A 20,551-nucleotide genomic window follows, 5' to 3' on the forward strand; every position below is an offset into this window, starting at 1 on the left:
CATATATATCTTATAACTTCATTTTTCAATAGATTTCTCCTTGAAAGTTTATGTCACCAAATTAACACTTTGCTTTATCCATCGATGTCAAAAAGTTAGTTGAAAAGAAAAAAAAAGTGTGATTATAGGGAGGATTTTTTTTTTTTTTTTTACTTTTCAACCTAGCAAATCAGTGTGCCAATATTCCTTCTCTTAAGCCAGGCTGGGGTAGTCATAGCCTTCTCCAGTCTGCAGGTGTAGGCCCTAACTGGCTTAAGCCAACTGGCATGTCCCATATTCCAGGCAATTGCAATTGACCAAGAATGGTCATATGCACCATTTTAGATCAATGAGAGCCAGGCATGGACTTTTTTTTTTTTATGGATAGTCAAAGCTTGTCTTTTTTCTTTGATCTTGAGGATGAGAAGCTATATGGTGTGGAACTGATGTCCATTTTCCTGTCTGAAGGAAAAAATTAATCTAAAAGTAAAGTCAATATAGAGGAGGTGGAGCTGAGGGAAAGAGAAGGCAAGAGAAAGAGGGAGGGAGAGAGAAACTGGATCTTCTTAACATTTTGGGGGGCATCCTAATCAATTACTCCTGAAGTCTACCACTAGGATTTTTTTTTCTGAGAAAATGAATTTCATTTTACTAATGTTTATTTTTTATCCTTTTTTTCTATCATTTGAAATGGAATTGAGTGATACACATACCAAATAAATATTGTAGAGTTTAAAAGATCTGACTTGTATTCTGAAATCTAATTAAGAAATACAAGTTACGAACAAAAACCCAAAGAAATGCCAACAAACTATTAACATTCCAGATAAGATTGCTTATGGACTTTTATTCATTGATAAAGATCGTCCATCTGAATAAGATATTGATTAAGTTGTCCAATATCTGATAAAAAAAATGGGTGGAAAGAAAATAATGAATCATAATCTATTCAAATTTGAAAGGAATGAAGGGATATTTGATCACTGTTTTCTGGTCACAAAAAAAAAAAGCTGGATAATATCTATAAATTTCTTACTTAATCCTACTTTTGTCTAGACAAGGACTTGCAGGCACACAATTAATTGGAACAAGATCAAATAAGGAATTGCATTGCAATTATGCAAGGTATCAGGATATGAATTTTGTATGTCTGTATGCATTACATATTTACATATTATATATTATATATAATATATATTTTATATATGTATGCATATATATACATATATGTGTGTATATATGTACATATGAACAGGTGAGAGTCTTCTATATCAGTCAATAATATACATGCCAACATGCTACAATCTTTGTTGACTCACATCTGGTGTGGAAAAAAGAAGTTGATAGACAATATGAAAACACTACAAAGTATTAAATACATGACAATTATTATTACCGTAGCTATGATTATGCAAGAAAAAAATTAACATCCACCAAAATTCAAGTGTGGGAATACTAATAACATTTTAAACAGACTAAAGAAAAGGAAGTCATTTCTGTAAAACCATTGAAAACAAACATTCAAATTCTTTAAAAATGAAATTGTTTCCCTTACATGCAAATACAAGATTTCAAGATGCACTTAAACCTATAAAAGAAATTTACCAAAAAGCATTATCTTGTAGACCCTGAGAATCGTAAATGTGAATATATAATTGCATAATTAACATTATAATGTATTTTTTAAAATCGCTAAGCATTTATGCAAAACACTCCAAAAATGACATAAAATCATACAGAAGATATGATGCTGCTGAACCACTGCAGGAATTAGAAAGAATCAAAACTTGTAAAAGGATCACTGATTAAGAGGTACTTTAATATATTTAAACAAACTGTAAAGCAGAAGAAAACAGTGTTGAAACATCTTAGATTGCCTCCCTGTGATTCACATTATGTGTGAGACTTTTCAGTCATCTTTGGTTAGCACCGGCTTCTGAGTTTCTTTTATTTCAAACCTTTATGCTGTAAGTAAGGCAATTTGGTGAACAGTTTTAAAGGTGGTTGCAACATATCCTGTTAAATTGTCTTGTTTTTTTCCCCCACAAAACACTTAAATAGCACAAATACTTTGTCAGATCAATAGTAAAATACTCTTTAAATGAAAGACTGAAAACCATTAATCAAACCTAAATCAAAGTGAATGGCTTAACTTTGCTCTATTTGGAGATTAAATGTAAGCATTTAAATACACACACCATAAAAAATACATGGTTTTCGATATTTTCCATCCATTGACTTTCTATATGACAGTAATAGTGCCAAATTTGAAGCTTTATTTTATTCAAGAACTGTCTTACAAATTATTTTGCAAAATATTTTATATACTTTAATAGTGGAGAATCAGAGTTAAAAAATAATTCTGGAAGAGGTAGGAATTGAAATCTAGAAAGTTGAGGGCAGTAAGTCAAAAATCAAACTGAGGTGGTATGTGTTTGTGGCTTTAGGAATTCCTCAGCTTCTAGACCCTCCATCTGCATGGGAACTGCATAATTCACTGTTTTGCTTTTAGTGTTTTTTTTTTTTTTCCCCATGCTCATAGGGCCACCTCACGTAAAATTAGGTCCTCTTCAATAAAGGCCCAACAAAGAAAACTCTGGCTCAGAAACCCACCATATGTTTTTCTTGATTTGGACCCTGTATTCCTCTCCTTTCTGTGTAGTTTAGGGCTATTTGGCACCTGCCCTCCCCTTTTTTTCCAGACCTTTTTGTTTTGTCATCCCTTTCTGACTACATTCTGTTTACTTAGCTGAGAAAGGATTGATTATCCCTCCCAGTGCCTAGAGTTTTTTTTTTTTTTCTCGCTCTGACTTTAGTCATACTCTTCTCTGTATGGATCCATCTAGTTCGGGGCTAATTCCCAGTCTGATTTGCCAGAGCTTGTTATACAATACCTGCTCCCCTGTTCCTTTTATTTAAAATCGACAGCCTAGAAAGAGGTCCTCAGAGTAAACCCTTCCCAACAGTATAGAGACATCTTCACTTTCTACTAAAGATTAAAGCATGTTTGCCATTTTTTATTTACTCAAACTGAAAGAAGGCCAAACAACAAATAGATCTTTTACTTAAAAATAAAATAATATCTACAATCATTTTATTCAAATAAAGACTTATTCCCAAAAATTGTGTTACAAACTTTCCTAATGATGTTTCTAATTATTATATAAAAGGTTATCAGCCTGAAACTAAGATCTAACTTTTAATTGAAATATATATAAGTAGATTATGGTGAAGTTAAAAATAGTACATAAGACCTATGATGAGTTTCTATCTAGTAAGCAGTGAAGCTAAATTCAAACTGGGAAGAATTTTTCTTTAGCTAGGGTTGGGGCCAGCTTGACGTAGATCTTTTGGTAACAAAAATGTCAAACACGTATTCCCATACTCATTGTTATTGAAGAAAAATTGAAGTAATCCTGAATGTGTGTTGTTGACTGAGGAGTCCAATGTGGTTTGATAAGGTACATAATTTTATATCTGCTTTAGCTGTCACAGGTAAGTCTTGGTCTACTTGGTAGAGATTTTTGTTTGTTTTTGTCTGATGGGTATATATAGTGTGCAATGTGACCTATACATTACTGCAGGATCTTGACACGTGTGTGCTCTTACTTGAGCAGTTCCTCCTCGGAAATGAGAAGCTGAGGTAGAAATTGCTGGAGAGGGGCATGAGAGATGCTTCTCTCTTCCTGCAAGAGGAAAGGTTGTGACAAGGAGCTCAAAAGGGTTTGCCATGATTGAACCTGGGTTGGAATTTGAATACCCTACACATGGCATTATTAAGGAAAGTGATGATGTTGGACTATGCATTTTGCTGTTATTGTATTGGGACAGTGTAGGAGAACATGACTTATGGGTGAGGTTTTCTCTGAAGGAGACTGATGTTTCCAACAGAAGTATCCTGAGATGAGACTTAACTTTGGATGGGAGGTGAGAAATGGGGAAGCCAACCATAGATTAAATGGAGAGAGAAAATACTTCCCCTTTTAGGAATTTAAAGGTGGTTGAACTCCTAGAGGGTGAGTATTCTTAAAAGGATTCACTTTGGTGGGCAATAGCTGATTCTCCAAAAACTGGAAATAACTTGTTCTAAACGATTCCAGATACTTTTTGCTCCAAAAGTTAATTGGGAACAACGGCAATTAGTCCTTCCAGTTGCTTAGGCCAAAAGCTTGAAGCCACCCTGGATCCCTTTCTTTTGCTCACATCACACATTTAATCTTCAGGAAGCCATTCTGGCTTTAATATATCCAAAGTATAGACACTTCACATTTTCACTGGTACTACCTGGGCTTGATTGCATGATTATTACAATAGCTTGCTAAATGCTTCCATCTTACTCATGGACAGTCTATTATATTCACATGTCATTCAGTGTATTACTGCTAATTTTAACTCGGTTCATGTGACTATGCAGCCTCTACACCGTGGTGGCTCCCCATTTCTCTCAAAGTAAAAAACCATGTCTCTTATGGTTTAAATTGTCTAAAATGTGCTATATTATCTTATTAACTGGCTCCCCATTACCTCTCTAAACTTAAATCCCATTTTTCTCCTTTTTATTCATTCTGTTTTTACCACTTTTTGTACTTTTTTTTTTTTTAATGCCAGGCTAGGAATGCTGTATTCAAAAGGGTGGATTGAGGAACATCAGGCCCTTGTTCTCCCATGGAGACATAAAATAAAGACCTAGACAGTGACTAACATTATAGGAGTTTTGGGCATGATTAAAAGAACTACAGCAACCAAGAGAATGCCCAGTTGAAAACAAAATTCAAATGGTAGGAAGTTTTGTTGTTTTTACTTGCCCTTGTTCCACCTCTTCTCTGGCATAGCATGGCACAGGTTGGAGATAGCAGTGGGCTGGTCCCTAATTCCCATCCATGAGCCACAGAGAACAGAACAAATAGAATTTGCAAATATATACCTTGTGCACAGGCTGCCTGAGTGATTTGTCTCTATATCACCTAACTCAGAGCTCAAGTGGCCAAGACCTGTGATTAGCAGTGGGCCTGTGTTGTGAAAGCCAAAATGGGACTACAGACCTGCAGACACAGGGGGAAGGAAATTACACTTCATCCAACAAAGGCAGAATACACAGTTTTCTCAAGTGAATATGGAAGATTATCCAGGAGAGACCACATTTTAGGCCACACACAGAAACGAATCTTAACAAATTTATAAGGATTCAAATCATACAAAGTATCTTTTCCAATCACAGTGGAATGAAACTTGAAATCACTAGCAGCAGGAAAACTGGGAAATCCACAAATATGTGGAAATAAACAAAACATTCTTTTTTTTTTTTTTTTTTTAGTATTACCATTTGTTGGTGACAAACACTAAGTTTTACTTACATTCTATGGGGAGAAAAAATTCCAGCGCAAACAATGAATCAAAGCGGTACTTAACTTGCAAGGCTATGGTGCTTTTCATCTGGACCTTATGCAGGACCTTAACTGCACAGGATTCTGTGCACAGTAACACAACATCAAAAGCAACAGTTTCAGAGATAAACATGGGTCATTCTTTTCAGCCCTACAAGGAGATGTAATCAAGTACAAAGCTCTCAAGGAAATCCATCTGTGGGTTTATATGTACTACATGGAGACCATATCCTGTAGTGTAGTGAAAGCTATGTGTCCTCAAGAGCCATATGTATGTACACATGATTTTTTTAAATAATCTTTAAAACAAAGATCAAAGTTCATTTGTTTAAGTTCTGTTGCATTAACAAAAATAAAATAGAAAAGGAACCAAATGATCATTAAAGTTTAAAATTCCTAAATTGTCCTATTTATACAACTGTGGGAGACTTCATCAAGGACTCTGAGAAGTCCAGGACTGTTTTAGCTAAACCAGAGGGCACATAGTTTGCATCACTGAAATGGTCCTGGGTTAGTCCAATAAAATCAAAACGTGTAACCACATACACATGGATGTGATCTTTGCTGATTAGATTACTGATAGAGTCAGTCTCAGACAAGGTTCTAAACTGTGCTATGTAACTAGACACAATTGAGAAACTCTCAGATGAAAATTTATATAGTGTCATTTCAGTCAAAAGAAAATAATAAAACTAAGAACATCTATCTCTTTTGGGAGAGAAAGCAGTGGTGATGACAGTGTTGGTGCCATGGGAGGTGGGGGCCAGAGCACACTAGAATAGTTAGTTGGTACTGAGTAGGAAGCATTTGATTTTCTCTGGTGCTTTCGGCTCTGGGGCTGGTCTACGGCCCCGCTCCCCGGCGTGGGTGTCCAGGGTGTGTCCCAAGCGTTTGAGTGAGCCACTCTGAGAAAGGGTTGTGCTCTGTTCCCGGTTTCCTTCACACAGCCCAAAGAGCAGTGGCCACAGCAAAGCACGGAGGGGTCCGGGGCCACTTGGCAGACCCCACTGTGCCCCCCAAGCAGCTGCCTGTGTGTGAGGACAAAACAGCACCTGCGAGCGCAGCCGAGACCACCTCCTTGTGTTACCAGCTTCGTCACCACTGCCGCCTCTGTTCTTTACCCAGCATGTCTCTCAGCCCACTGGAGGTATCAGAAATTCCAAATTCTCAAACCTAAAGTTTCAGTATTTTCAGTATATATGTTGGGGTTTTACAATTGTTTGTGGCCAGAAAAGGTTCAGCACCACCCACACACAGACATTAGCCCATTTCCTGTTCTTGGCATCTCTGTACTCGGTTGGTCCAACTCAGACAGCAACTTTAAGATGTTCAGTGCAGCCATGTCATGGCAGGACTCTACATCCTTTCCAATACGGTGGCTGATCAGAGGTGGCTGAAAGGAGCAATTGATAAGAGATACAAATTCATTCTTGTTGTTTTTGGGGAAGTCTTTGTATTCAACCTGGAATCCCTGGACGCTGGAAAGATAGTCCAGCTGCTCAGAGGGTCCTGTAAGAGGTCCATGGGGTACTTGGCCTGAAGAGATGTTATTCTTTAAAATGGTATCGGCTGGGCGCCTGGGTGGCTCAGTTGGTTAAGCGACTGCCTTCAGCTCGGGTCATGATCCTGGAGTCCCGGGATCGAGTCCCACATCAGGCTCCCTGCTCGGCAGGGAGTCTGCTTCTCCCTCTGACCCTCTTCCCTCTCGTGCTCTCTATCTCTCATTCTCTCTCTCTCAAATAAATAAATAAAATCTTTAAAAAAAAATAAAAAATAAAATGGTATCGGCTGTGGGCAAGGTGCCCCCATACAACAACTCACAGGCTATCATGGCAGTTACCCTGGCCTTGGCAGGATTTGGAGCTGCCCTGGTGAAATCTTTGGCGTGGTGTCCTTAACTGATTCCTACGGCCTGGGCAACCTCGAGCACCATGGGAAGAATCCCCGCGGGCAGCTGCTGATGACTAAAATAAGGCATCCTGAACTCATCCTCTTTATTGCTAATTCCATTTTCATCCCCAGAGCCAGGTTCAAAAAAGGTTACTTTTCTTCCATCCCCTGGTTTTTTTATTGGCGTCTTCTCCTCTGATTTGAGGGCTGGTTTGGTGGGCTGAGCCTGTGGGACTTTGAAACCAAAGATCTCCAGCATGTTCTCAGCTGTGTTGCATTTAGCCACCTTCTTGTTGGCGCCTGTTCCTACTGTGGTATGGTTTCCCACCTTCACCTGCATCACAAACTCTCTGCAGCGCGGGAGGCTTTGCTCTGTGAGGATCATGTACTCTGGCTCCTTCTCCTTTTTCGCCTGCTGGATCTGGGCCAGTCTGCTGATTGGTTCATCCCCTGGCCGCAGTCTGTGCTGCTCTGTAGCCTGACTATGGATTTTGTTTTCTTTTTGATTCTGGGCTTCACTCGCTCGACCGTAGGCAGCAGTGGTAGTTTCTTCAGCTCCTCGAGGACGGCGATAGTAGCGTTTTTCTTTGAAATCTTCTTGCTCTTCCCTTCACCTTCCCCCACAAACTCCCCAACTTGTCACAAAGCTCTTCAAATGGGGGTGGTCCACTCTCCCTGGCAACCTCAAAATTCACAGGCAAGTTCCGTTTAAGTGCAATCTCAAGCATTTGACTTATTTCCGATTTACTGAGATTTTCTTCTTCTGATTCTCTTCCATTCACCTGCTCGCCTGGCTGCCTTCCCTCCGGCCTCTCCGGCAGGGGCAGACGGGGGCTCATTCTGCAGGGTCTGCAAAGCTTTCGCAGCGGTGTCATGTCTCGCGACCTGCCTCCTCTTGCCTTTCCCGTTAAACTGCTCTCCTCCCACAGAAAGCTCAACTTGAAAAAGTAAAGGAGGTACTGGAAATGGGTAAAAGTACCTTGGGGGATAAGCACCTCCTCTCATGTAGTTATAGGTGGACTGCATCCTAGAGTAAGGGTCAACAGGCTTCTACATTGTTTTTTTTTTTTTCCAAGTTTCATGCACAGTGCATTTAGTTCTACAGTAGGGGTTATGCTTTCTTAAAAAGCGGTGTTCCGGGAATAATGCTGTTTTGGTTCAGTTCTGAGAGGTTATGTGGTTAGGAAACTCCTGGCTGCTGCCCTGGGCTTGTCCCCCAGCCGGCGGTCCTGGGCAGTGGAGGTAGCGGCGGGGGCAGCTAGGGTGGCGAGGAGGAGAGGGAGGAAGGAAAAAGGGAGAGGAGGAAGGGAATGGCGGAAGGAAGAAGCAGAATGGCCATGGAGGAGGCGGGCCCGCGGGGCAGAGGGGTCGGAGGAAGGGGGAGCTGAGCTAGACGCAGCAACCGCTGGCGCAAACGCTAAGAGTAAACAAAACACTTTTAATCAGCGGGTCGAAGAAACAATAAAGGAAACTTTAAAATATCTTGGAAAAAATGAAAACAACACATCGAAACTTACGGGATGCAACGAAGACAGTGGTAAGAGGGAAATTTATAGCTGTAAATGTTTACATTAAATAAAATATAAAGGAAAGGAGACCTAACTCAAATCAACAACCTGAATTTACACCTTGAGGAGGTAGAAAAAGAAGTTAGAGCCAAAGCTAGTGGAGGAAGGAAAATAAAAACAAAAATAGAGATAAATGAAATATAAAATAGATAAAATCAATAATCAAGTTGGTTCATTGACAATAACAACAAAATTGACAAACCTTTAGCTAGACTGACACAGAAATAGAGGACTCAAGCAAATAACATCAGAAATGAAGTGGGGACATTACTACCAATTTTACAGAAATTTCACTATGATAGCTATAGCCTCGCAAAATGCATTTTTTAAAAGTAATAAGACATGAAGGTCAAAATTATTGCTTGATACATGGGCTTTAGAAATGATGTTGCATTAGCAGCCATGAAAACAACATCAGTCTCCTTGTACATCTCCATCAGAGCTCTTGAGTGACTTGGTACATTGTCAATGGGCAGTCATATTTTTTTCTGAATAGTAGGTCTGGAAAGATCTCTGCACCTCTATATTTATTGTGTGTTATTCCCAAGGGCCAAGATATTGAAGCAATCGAAGTATTCATCCATAAATGATTGGAAAAAGAATGGGATATTACTCAGCCATAAAAAAGGATGATATCTTGTCATTTGCAGTAACATAAATGGACTTAGAAGGTATAATGCAAAGTGAAATAAGTCCATCAGAGAAAGACAAATACCTTATGATTTCACTCATATGTGGAATTTAAGAAAAAAAAAAAGACACAGATGAAAAGGGGAAAAAAAGGGACAAACAAACAAACAAAAAACAGATTCTTAAAAACAGAACACAAATGAGTGGTTGCCAGAGGGGAGGTGGGCAGGGGGAATGGGTGAAATAGGTGAAGGGAATAAGAGTACACTTATCTGGATGAGCACTGAAAAATGTATAGAATTGTTGAATCATTATACTGTATACCTGGAACTAATATAACACTGTATGTTCATTATACTTCAATAAAATATAAACCCCACTGAATTGCATACCTAAGAATGAACTAAATTGAAGATTTTATGTTATACATACTTTGCCACAATAAAAACAATGCTTTAAAGGTAAAAAACAAAAGGGGTATCTGGCTGGCTCATTCAGTAAAACATATGATTCTTGATCTTGGGGTTGAGAGTTCAAGCCCCACGTTGGGCATAAGTGGGCAAGCCCCACTTAAAAAAAAATATTTAAAAAATGCAAAAAAAAAATCCAGCATGATTTCCACTCAGTCTTTGCACTGCCTGTTTCCTCTGCATAGAACATTTTGTCCCAATTTATCTACAGAATTAATTTTCTTAGCCCTTCCAATCTACACTCAAATGTCATTTTTTAAGTGAATCTATCCTTGAGCATCCCATAAAAATTATCCTACCCAGAAACTCCCAAACTACCTGAACCCAGTCTACTTTTTAATAAGTACATGTATGTTGTCATGCCTTAACCCATGAGTATTGAGACATATTAACGTTAACTATAAGCTACTGTGTAGGTTTTACTTTTCATTATCACTGAGTCATATCAAAGGTCCACCATGACCTCAAATGATATATTTGGGAAAGAGACAAACAGTGTCCATCTAAGCTTTGAAATACTATGGGAAAAAAATACCCTAGGGAAAATTTCAGTGTAGAACTCATACATATGGTCACAACAAAGCAAACAGGAATGCCAAGAGGAAAGAGATCAGTCCTGAGTCAGATGAATGATCAAGGTGTGAAGAATAACTAGATTTTACTTATGGTTATCCCCAGGGTGTACCCAGAAATATCTGGTGTTATAGAAACTAGTGAAAAACTGGTTTCCAACAGTCAAGAAGGATGGGATCCCAAAGCCACTGTGTTTTGTAATATTACCAGAAGTATTACTTCATAACCTGGTGAAGGGGTGCCTGGATGGCTCAGTAGGTTATAAGTCTGTCTTCAGCTCAGGTCATGGTCCTAGGGTCCTGGGATCAAACCCTATGTCAGGCTCTCTACTCACCTGGAAGTCTGCTTCTGTCTTCCACTCTGCCTACTTGTGCTCGTGCTCTCTCTCTCTGTCAAATAAATTAATAAAATCTTAATAAATAAATAAATAAATAAACGTGGCACTTCATTTAAAAAAAAAGAATAGTCCACTAATCTCATAATGATGCTACTGTAAAATAGGTGTTAATATATTTTAATTTTATAAATGGAAAACCTAAAGCCCAGAAATATCCTACAACTTTTTAAATTACATTGTACTTCCATTTATCTGATTTCATCATAAAACATTCCCAGGAGCAAGAAAGAAGTTTTCTGTTTTAATTTTTCTTTCTTTCTTTTTTTTTTTGCATCAGATTTTTTTTAATTTAATATAATTTTACTATGTTATGTTAGTCACCATACAGTACATCATTAGTTTTTGATGTAGTGTTCCATGATTCATTGTTTGCATACAACACCCAGTGCTCCTTGCAATATGTGTCCTCCTTAATACCCATCACGGGGCTAACCTATCCCCCCCACCCCCCTCCCCTCTAAAACCCTCAGTTTGTTTCTCAGAGTCTATAGTCTCTCATGGTTTGTCTCCCCCTCCGATTTCCCCTCCTTCATTTTTCCCTTCCTTCTTCTAATGTTCTCCATGCTATACCTTATGTTCCACAAATAAGTAAAATCATATGCTAATTGACTTTCTCTGCTTGACTTATTTCACTTAGCATAATCTCCTCCAGCCCCATCCATGTTGAGGTAAAAGTTGGGTATTCATGCTTTCTGATGGTTGAGTAATATTCCATTGTATATATGGACCACATCTTCTTTATCCATTCATCTGTTGAAGGGCATCTCAGCTCTTTCCACAGTTTGGCTATTGTGGACATTGCTATTGTGAACATTGGGTGCATATGGTCCTTCATTTCAGTACATCTCTGTCTTTGGGGTAAATACCCAGAAGTGCAATTGCTGGGTATAGGGTAGCCCTATTTTTAATTTTTTGAGGAACTGCCACACACTTTCCCAAATGGCTGCACCAACTTGCATTCCCACCAACAGTGTTAGAGGGTTCCCCTTTCTCTACAACCTCTCCAACATTTGTTGTTTCTTGCCTTGTCAATTTTTGCCATTCTAACTGGTGTAAGGTGGTATCTCAATGTGGTTTTGATTTGAATTTCCCTGATGGCTAATGATGATGAACATTTTTTCATGTGTCTGTTGGCCACTTGTATGTCTTTTTTTATTTATTTTTTATTATTATGTTATGTTAATCACCACACATTACATCATTAGTTTTTTTTTTTTTAAAGATTTTATTTATCTGACAGAGAGAGACACAGCGAGAGAGGGAACACAAGCAGCGGCAGTGGGAGAGGGAGAAGCAGGCTTCCCGCCGAGCAGAAAGCCCGATGTGGGGCTCGATCCCAGGACCCTGGGATCATGACCTGAGCCGAAGGCAGACGCTTAACGACTGAGCCACCCAGGCGCCCACATCATTAGTTTTTGATGTAGTGTTCCATGATTCATTGTTTGCATATAACACCCAGTGCTCCGTGCAGAACATGCCCTCTTTAATACCAGGCTAACCCATCCCCCCACCCCCTCCCCTCTAGAATCCTCAGTTTGTTTCTCAGAATCCATAGTCTCTCATGGTTCATCTCCCCCTCCACTTGTATGTCTTCTTTGGAGAAGTGTCTATTCATGTCTTCTGCCCAATTTTGACTTGCTTACTTGTTTTTCGGGGGTTGAGTTTGAGTTCTTTATAGATCTTGGATACCAGCCCTTTATCTGTAGTGTCATTTGCAAATATCTTCTCCCATTCCATGAGTTGACTGTTTCCTTTGCTGTGCAGAAGCTTTTTATCTTGATGAAGTCCCAAAACTTCATTTTGCTTTTGTTTCACTTGCCTTTGGAGATGTATCTTGAAAGAAGTTGCTCTGGCTGATGTTGAAGAGGATACTGCCTATGTTCTCCTCTAGGATTTTGATGGATTCCTGTCTCACATTGAGGTCTTTCAACCATTTTGAGTTTATCTTTGTGTATGATGGTAGAGAATGGTTGAGTTTCATTCTTCTGTATATAGCTGTCCAATTCTCCCAGCACCATTTATTGAGGAGACTATCTTTTTTCCATTGCATATTTTTTCCTGCTTTGTCGAAGATTATTGGACCACAGAGTTGAGGGTCCTTATCTGGGCTCTTTATTCTGTTCCATTGGTCTATATGTCTGTTTTTGTGCCAGTGCCATGCTGTCTTGGTGATCACAGCTTTGTAATACATCTTGAAATCAGGCAACGTGATGTCCCCAGCTTTGTTTTTCTTTCTCAACATTTCCTTGGTGATTCGGGGTCCTTTCTGATTCCATACAAATTTTAGGATTGTTTGTTCCAGGACTTTGAGAAATGTCACTGGAATTTTGATCGGGATGGCAATTTGAATACTTTTATTTCTTTTGTTGTCTGATTGCTGTTGCTAGGACTTCTAGTACTATGTTGAACAATAGTGGCAAGAGTGGGCTTCCTTGTCCTGTTCCTGATGTTATGGGGATGGCTCTCAGCTTTTCCCTATTGAGAATGATATTCACTGTGGGTTTTTCATAGATGGATTTTATGAAAATAATGAATGTTTCCTCTATCCTTGTACTCTGAAGAGTTTTAATCAGGAAAGGATGCTGTATTTTGTCAAATGCTTTTTCTGCATCAATTGAGAGGATCATATGGTTCTTCTCTCTCCTCTTATTAATGTGTTCTATCACATTGATTGATTTGCAATTGTTGAACCACCCTTGCATAACAGGGATAAATACCACTTGGTCGTGGTGGATGATCTTTTTAATGTATTGTTGGATCCTATTACCTACGATTTTGTTGAGAATTTTGGAATCCATATTCATCAGGGATATCAGTCTGAAATTCTCCCTTTTGATGGGGTCTTTGCCTGTTTTGGGGATTAAGGTAATGCTGGCCTCATAGAATGAGTCTGGAAGCTTTCCTTCTCTTTCTATTTTTTGAAACAGCTTCAGGAGAATAGGTATTATTTCTTCTTTGAATGTTTGGTAGAATTCTCCAGGGAATCCATCAGACCCTTTTGTTTTTTGGGAGGTTTTTGATCACTGCTTCAATCTCGCTACTGGTTATTGGCCTATTCACGTTGTCAATTTCTTCCTGTTTCAGCCTTGGTACTTTATAGGTTTCCAGGAAGGCATTCATTTCTTCCAGGTTGCTTAATACATTGGCATATAGTTGTTGATAATAATTTCTAATAATTGTTTCTATTTCATTGGTGTTAGTGTGATCTCTCCCCTTTCATTCATAATTTTATTAATTTGAGTCCTCTTTTCTTTTGGATAAGTCTGGCCAGTGGTTTCTCGATCTTATTAATTCTTTCAAAAAACCAGCTTCTAGTTTCATTGATCTGATATACTGTGTTTCTGGTTTCTAATTCATTGATCTCTGCTCTAATCTTAATTACTCTTCTAATGCATGGCTTAGACATCACTTGTTGCTTTTTCTGCAGTTCTTTAAGGTGTAAAGTTAGTTGGTGAATTTGGGATTTTTCTTTTCTTTTCTTTTCTTTCTTTTTTTTTATTTTTTTCTTGAGTGAGGCTTGGATGGCTATGTATTTCCCCCTTAGGACCAACTTTGTAGTATCCCATAGGTTTTGGACCAATGTGTTTTCGTTCTCATTGTTTTCCATGAATTGTTTAAGTTCTTCTGTGATTTCCTGGTTGACCCAAACATTCCTGAACGGAGTGGTCTTTAGCTTCAAAGTGTTTGAATTTCTTCCAAATTTTTTCTTGTGATTGAGTGCCAGTTTTAAAGCATTATGGTCTGAGAATATGAGGGAATAATCTCAATCTTTTGGTATTGGTTGGGACCTGATTGGTGACCCAGTATGTGGTCTATTCTGGAGAAAGTTCCATGTGTGCTCGAGAAGAATAAATATTCTGTTGTTTTAGGGTGGAATGTTCTGTATATATCTATGAGGTCTGTGTGTCACTCAAAGCTCTTGTTTCTTTATTGATTTTCTGCTTAGATGATCTGTCAATTGGTGAAGGTGGAGTATTGAGGTTTCCTACAATTAATGTATTATTATCAATATGACTCTTTATTTGGTTAACAGTTGGCTTATGTAGTTAGCTGCTCCCAAGTTGGGGGCCTATATATCTACAATTGTTGGATTTCTTGTTGGATAGATGCTTTAAAAATGATATAGAGGCTTTTTGTGTCTCTAACTACAGTCTTTAGCTTAAACTCTAATTTTTCTGAAACAAGAATTTTTACCCCAGCTTTCTTTTGAGGTCTGTTGGCGTGGAAGATGCATCTACATCACTTCACATTCAGTCTGGATGTATCTTTACATTCAAAATGAGTCTCTTGTAGACAGCATATGGATGGGTCCTGTCTTTTTTTATTATTATGTTAATCACTATACATTAAATTATTAGTTTCTGATGTAGTGATCCATGATTCATTGTTTGTGTATAACACCCAGTGCTCCATTCAGTATGTGCCCTCTTTACCAAGAATATTTATTTATTTATTTATTTATTTATTTATTTATTATATTATGTTAATCACCATACATTACATCATTAGTTTTTGATGTAGTGTTCCATGATTCATTGTTTGCGTATAACACCCAGTACTCCATGCAGTACATGCTCTCTGTAATACCCGTTACCAGGATAACCCATACACCCACCACTCACCTCTAGACCCTCACTTTGTTTCTCAGAGTCCATTGTCTCTCATGGATCAGCTCCCCCTCTGAGGTCCCCCCCATCATTTTTCCCTTCCTCCTATCTTCCTCTTTTTTTTTTTTAACATACAATGTATTATTTGTTTCAGAGGTACAGGTCTGTGATTCAACAGTGTTAGACATTAAAAAAAAAAAGCAGAAAACAATGTTAGACATGTCATAGCGCTCAACGTAGTACATACCCTCCCTAATATCTATCACCCAGGCACCCCATCCCTCCCACCCCCCACCATTCCAGCAACCCTCAGTTTGTTTCCTGATATTAAGAATTCCTCATATCAGTGAGATCTTATGATACATGTCTTTCTCTGATAGACTTATTTCGCTCAGCATAATACCCTCCATTTCCATCCACATTGTTGCAAATGGCAAGATTTTATTCCTTTTGATGGCTGCATAATATTCCATTATATATATATATATATATATATATATACACCACATCTTCTTTATCCATTCATCTATCGATGGACATCTTGGCTCTTTCCATAATTTGGCTATTGTGGACATCGGTGCTAAAAATTTCAGGTTGCACATACCCCTTTGGATCCCTACATTTGTATCCTTGGGGTAAACACCCAGTAGTGCAATTGCTGGGTCATATGGTAGCTCTAACTGCAACTATTTGAAGAACCTCCATACTGTTTTCCAGGGTGACTGCACCAGCTTGCATTCCCACCAACAGTGTAGGAGGGTTCCCCTTTCTCCGCATGCCCGCCAACATCTGTCGTTTCCTGACTTGTTAATTTTCGCCATTCTGACTGGTGTGAGGTGGTATCTTATTGAGGTTTTGATTTGCATTTCCCTGATGCTGAGCGATGTTGAGCACTTTTTCATTTGTCTGTTGGCCATTTGGATGTCTTCTTTGGAAAAATGTCTGTTCATGTCTTCTGCCCATTTCTTGATTGGATTATTTGTTCTTTGGGTGTTGAGTTTGATAAGTTCATTATAGATTTTGGATATTAGAGTTTCATAAGTTCTTTATAGATTTTGGATACCTTTATCTGATATGTCATTTGCAAATATCTTCTCCCATTCTGTCGGTTGTCTTTTGCTTTTGTTGAATCTTTCTTTTGCTGTGCAAAAGCTTTTTATCTTGATGAAGTCCCAATAGTTCATTTTTGCCCTTGCTTCCCTTGCCTTTGGCAATGTTTCTAGGAAGAAGCTGCTGTGGCTGAGCTCGAAGAGGTTGCTGCCTGTGTTCTCCTTTAGGATTTTGGTGGACTCCTGTCTCACATTTCGGTCTTTCAACCATTTGAGTCTATTTTTGTGTGTGGTGTAAAGAAATGGTCCAGTTTCATTCTTCTGCATGTGGCTGTCCAATTTTCCCAACACCATTTTTTGAGGAGACTGTCTTTTTTCCACTGGACATTCTTTCCTGCTTTGTCGAAGATTAGTTGACCATAGAGTTGAGGGTCCATTTCTGGGGTCTCTATTCTGTTCCATTGATCTATGTGTCTGTTTTTCTGTCAATACCATACTGTCTTGATGATGAAAGCTTTGTAATAGAGTTTGAAGTCCGGAATTGTGACGCCACCAGCTTTGCTTTTCTTTTTCAACATTCCTCTGGCTATTCAGGGTCTTTTCTGGTTCCATACAAATTTAAGGATTATTCCATTTCTTTGAAAAAAGTGGATAGTATTTTGATAGGGATTGCATTAAATGTGTAGATAGCTCTAAGTAGCATCGACAACTTCACAATATTTGTTCTTCCAATCCAAAAGGATGGAATATTTTTCCATTTCTTTGTGTCTTCCTCAATTTCTTTCATGAGTATTTTATAGTTTTCTGAGTATAGATTCTTTGCCTCTTCGGTTAGATTTATTCCTAGGTATCTTCTGATTTTAGGTGGAATTGTAAAAGGGATCGACTCCTTAATTTCCCTTTCTTCTGTCTTGTTGTTGGGGTATAGGAATGCCACTGATTTATGTACATTTGTTTTATATCCTGCCACTTTCCTGAATTCCTGTATGAGTTCTAGCAGTTTTTGGGTGGAGTCTTTTGGGTTTTCCACATGAAGTATCATATCATCTGCAAAGAGTGAGAGTTTGACTTCTCTCCTGATTCAGATGCCTTTTATTTCTTTTTGTTGTCTGAATGTTGTGGCTGGGATTTCTAATACTATATTGAATAGCAGTGGTGATAGTGCACAATCCCTTCCATGTTCCTGACCTTAGGGGGAAAGCTCTCAGTTTTTCCCCATTGAGAATGATATTCACTGTGGGTTTTTCATAGATGGCTTTTATGATATTGTGGTATGTACCCTCTATCCCTATACTCTGAATAGTTTTGGTCAAGAAACGATGCTATACTTTGTCAAATACTTTTTCTGCATCTATTGAGAGGATTATATGGTTCTTGTTCTTTCTTTTATTAATGTATTGTATCACATTGATGGATTTGCGGATGTTGAACCAACCCTGTGGCTCAGGGATAAATCCCACTTGGTTGTGGTGAATAATCCTTTTAATGTATTGTTGGATCCTATTGGCTAGTATTTTGGTAAGAATTTTTGCATCCATGTTCATCAAGGATATTAGCCTGTAATTCTCCTTTTTGATGGGGACTTTGTCTGGTTTGGGGATCAAGGTAATGGTGGCCTCCTAAAACGAGTTTGGAAGTTTTCCTTCAATTTCTATCTTTTGGAAAATTTCAGAAAACTAGGTGTTAATTCTTCTTTAAATGTTTGGTAGAATTCCCCTGCAAAACCGTCTGCCCTGGGTTGTTGTTGTTGGGAGATTTTTGATGACTGCTTCAATTTCCTTAGTGGTTATAGGTCTTTCAGTTTTGCTATTTCTTACTGGTTCAGTTTTGGTAGTTGATACATCTCTAGGAATGCATCCATTTCTTCCAGATTATCTAATTTGCTGGCATATAGTTGCTCATAATATGTTCTTATAATTGTTTGTATTTCTTTGGTGTTGGTTGTGATCTCTCCTCTTTCATTCATGATTTTGTTGATTTGGGACATTTCTCTTTTCTTTTTGATAAGTCTGGCCAGGGGTTTATCAATCTTGTTAATTCTTCCAAAGAACCAGCTTCTAGTTTTGTTGATCTGTTCTACTATTCTTTTGGTTTAAATTTCATTGATTTCCTCTCCGATCTTTACTAATTCTTTTCTCCTGCTGGGTTTAGGCTTTATTTGCTGTTCTTTCTCCAGCTCCTTTAGCTGTAAGGTTAGGTTGTGTATTTGAGACCTTTCTTGTTTCTTGAGAAAGGCTTTTATTGCTATATACTTTCCTCTTAGGACCGCCTTTGCTGCATCCCAGTTTTTGAACAATTGTGTTTTCATTTTCATTTGTTTCCATGAATTTTTTTTTAATTCTTCTTTATTTTCCTGGTTGCCTCATTCATTCTTTAGTAGGATATTCTTTAGCCTCCATGTATTTTTCTTTCCGACATTCCTCTTGTGATCGAGTCCTAGTTTCAAAGCATTGTGTTCTGAAAATATGCAGGGAATAATCCCAATCCTTTGGTAGTGTTTGACACCATATTTGTGACCTAGGATGGGATCTATTCTGGAGAATGTTCCATGGGCACTAGAGAAGAATGTGTATTCCGTTGCTTTGGGATGGAATGTTCTGAATATATCTGTGAAGTCCATTTGGTCCAGTGTGTCGTTTAAAGTCTTTATTTCCTTGTTGATCTTTTGCTTAGATGATCTGTCCATTTCAGTGAGGGGATGTTAATATCCCCCACTATTATTGTATTGTTGTCAGTGTGTTTCTTTGCTTTTGTTATTAATTGGCTTATATAATTGGCTGCTCCCATGTTAGGGGCATAGATATTTACAATTGTTAGATGTTCTTGTTGGATAGACCCTTTAAGTAGGATATAGTGTCCTTCCGCATCTCTTATTACAGTCTTTGTTTTAAAATCTAATTTGTCTGATATAAGGATTGCCACCCCAGCTTTCTTTTGGTGTCCATTAGCATGGGGAATGGTTTTCCACCCTCTCACTTTCAATCTGGTGTTGTCTTTGGGTCTAAAATGGGTCTCTTGCAGACATTATATTGATGGGTCTTGTTTTTTTATCCAATCTGATAGCCTGTGTCTTTTCATTGGGGCATTTAGCCCATTTACATTCAGGGTAACTATTGAAAGTTAGGAATGTCATGCCATTGTTTTGCCTGTAAGGTGACTGTTACTGTATATTGTCTGTGTTCCTTTCTGGTCTATGTTACTTTTCAACTCCCTCTTTGCTTAGAGGACCCCTTTCAATATTTCTTGTAAGCCTGGTTCCATGTTTGCAAGTTCCTTTAGTTTTTGTTTGTCTTGGAAGCTTTTTCTCTCCCCTTCTATTTTCAATGACAGCCTAGCTGGATATAGTATTCTTGGCTGCATATTTTTCTCATTAATGCTCTGAATATTTCACGGCAGTCCTTTCTGGCCTGCAGGTCTCTTTGGATAGGTCTGTTGCCAATCTAATGTTTCTGCCATTTTAAGTTTCAGATCTCTTCTCCTGAGCTGCTCTCAGGATTTTCTCTTTGACTCTGAGACTCGAAAGTTTTACTATTAGATGTTGGGGTGTTGACCTATTTTTATTGATTTTGAAGGGGGTTCTCTGTGCCTCCTGGATTTTGATGCCTGTTTCCTTCCCCAAATTAGAGAAGTTCTCTGCTATAATTTGCTCCAATATACCTTCCTCCCCCCTCTCTCTCTTTCTTCTTCTTCTGGGATCCCAATTATTCTAAATTTGTTTCATCATATGCTATCACTTATCTCTTAAATTCTGCCCTCGTGATCCAGTAGTTGTTTATCTCTCTTTTTCTCACCTTTATTTTCTGTCATTTGGTTTTCTATATCACTAATTCTCTTTTCTGCTCCATTTATCCTAGCAGGTAGAGCATCCACTTTTTATTGCACCTCATTAGTAGCCTTTTTTATTTTGACTTGGTTAGATTTTAGTTCTTTTATTTCTCCAGAAAGGGTTTCTCTAATAACTTCCATGCTTTTTTCAAGCCCAGCTAGTATCTTTAAAATTGTCT

General features: G+C 38.3%; 1 pseudogene; it reads right to left on the reverse strand.

The window, feature by feature from the left end:
* Positions 1-7,197: 7,197 nt before the first annotated feature.
* Positions 7,198-20,551, reverse strand: part of LOC112811236 (double-stranded RNA-binding protein Staufen homolog 1-like) — a 42,075-nt pseudogene continuing 28,721 nt past the window's right edge.

The sequence above is a fragment of the Callorhinus ursinus genome, unplaced genomic scaffold (genome assembly GCF_003265705.2).
Source record: "Callorhinus ursinus isolate GAN/ISIS: 27379988/994484 unplaced genomic scaffold, GSC_fseal_2.0 scaffold2, whole genome shotgun sequence".
Taxonomy (NCBI): domain Eukaryota; kingdom Metazoa; phylum Chordata; class Mammalia; order Carnivora; family Otariidae; genus Callorhinus; species Callorhinus ursinus.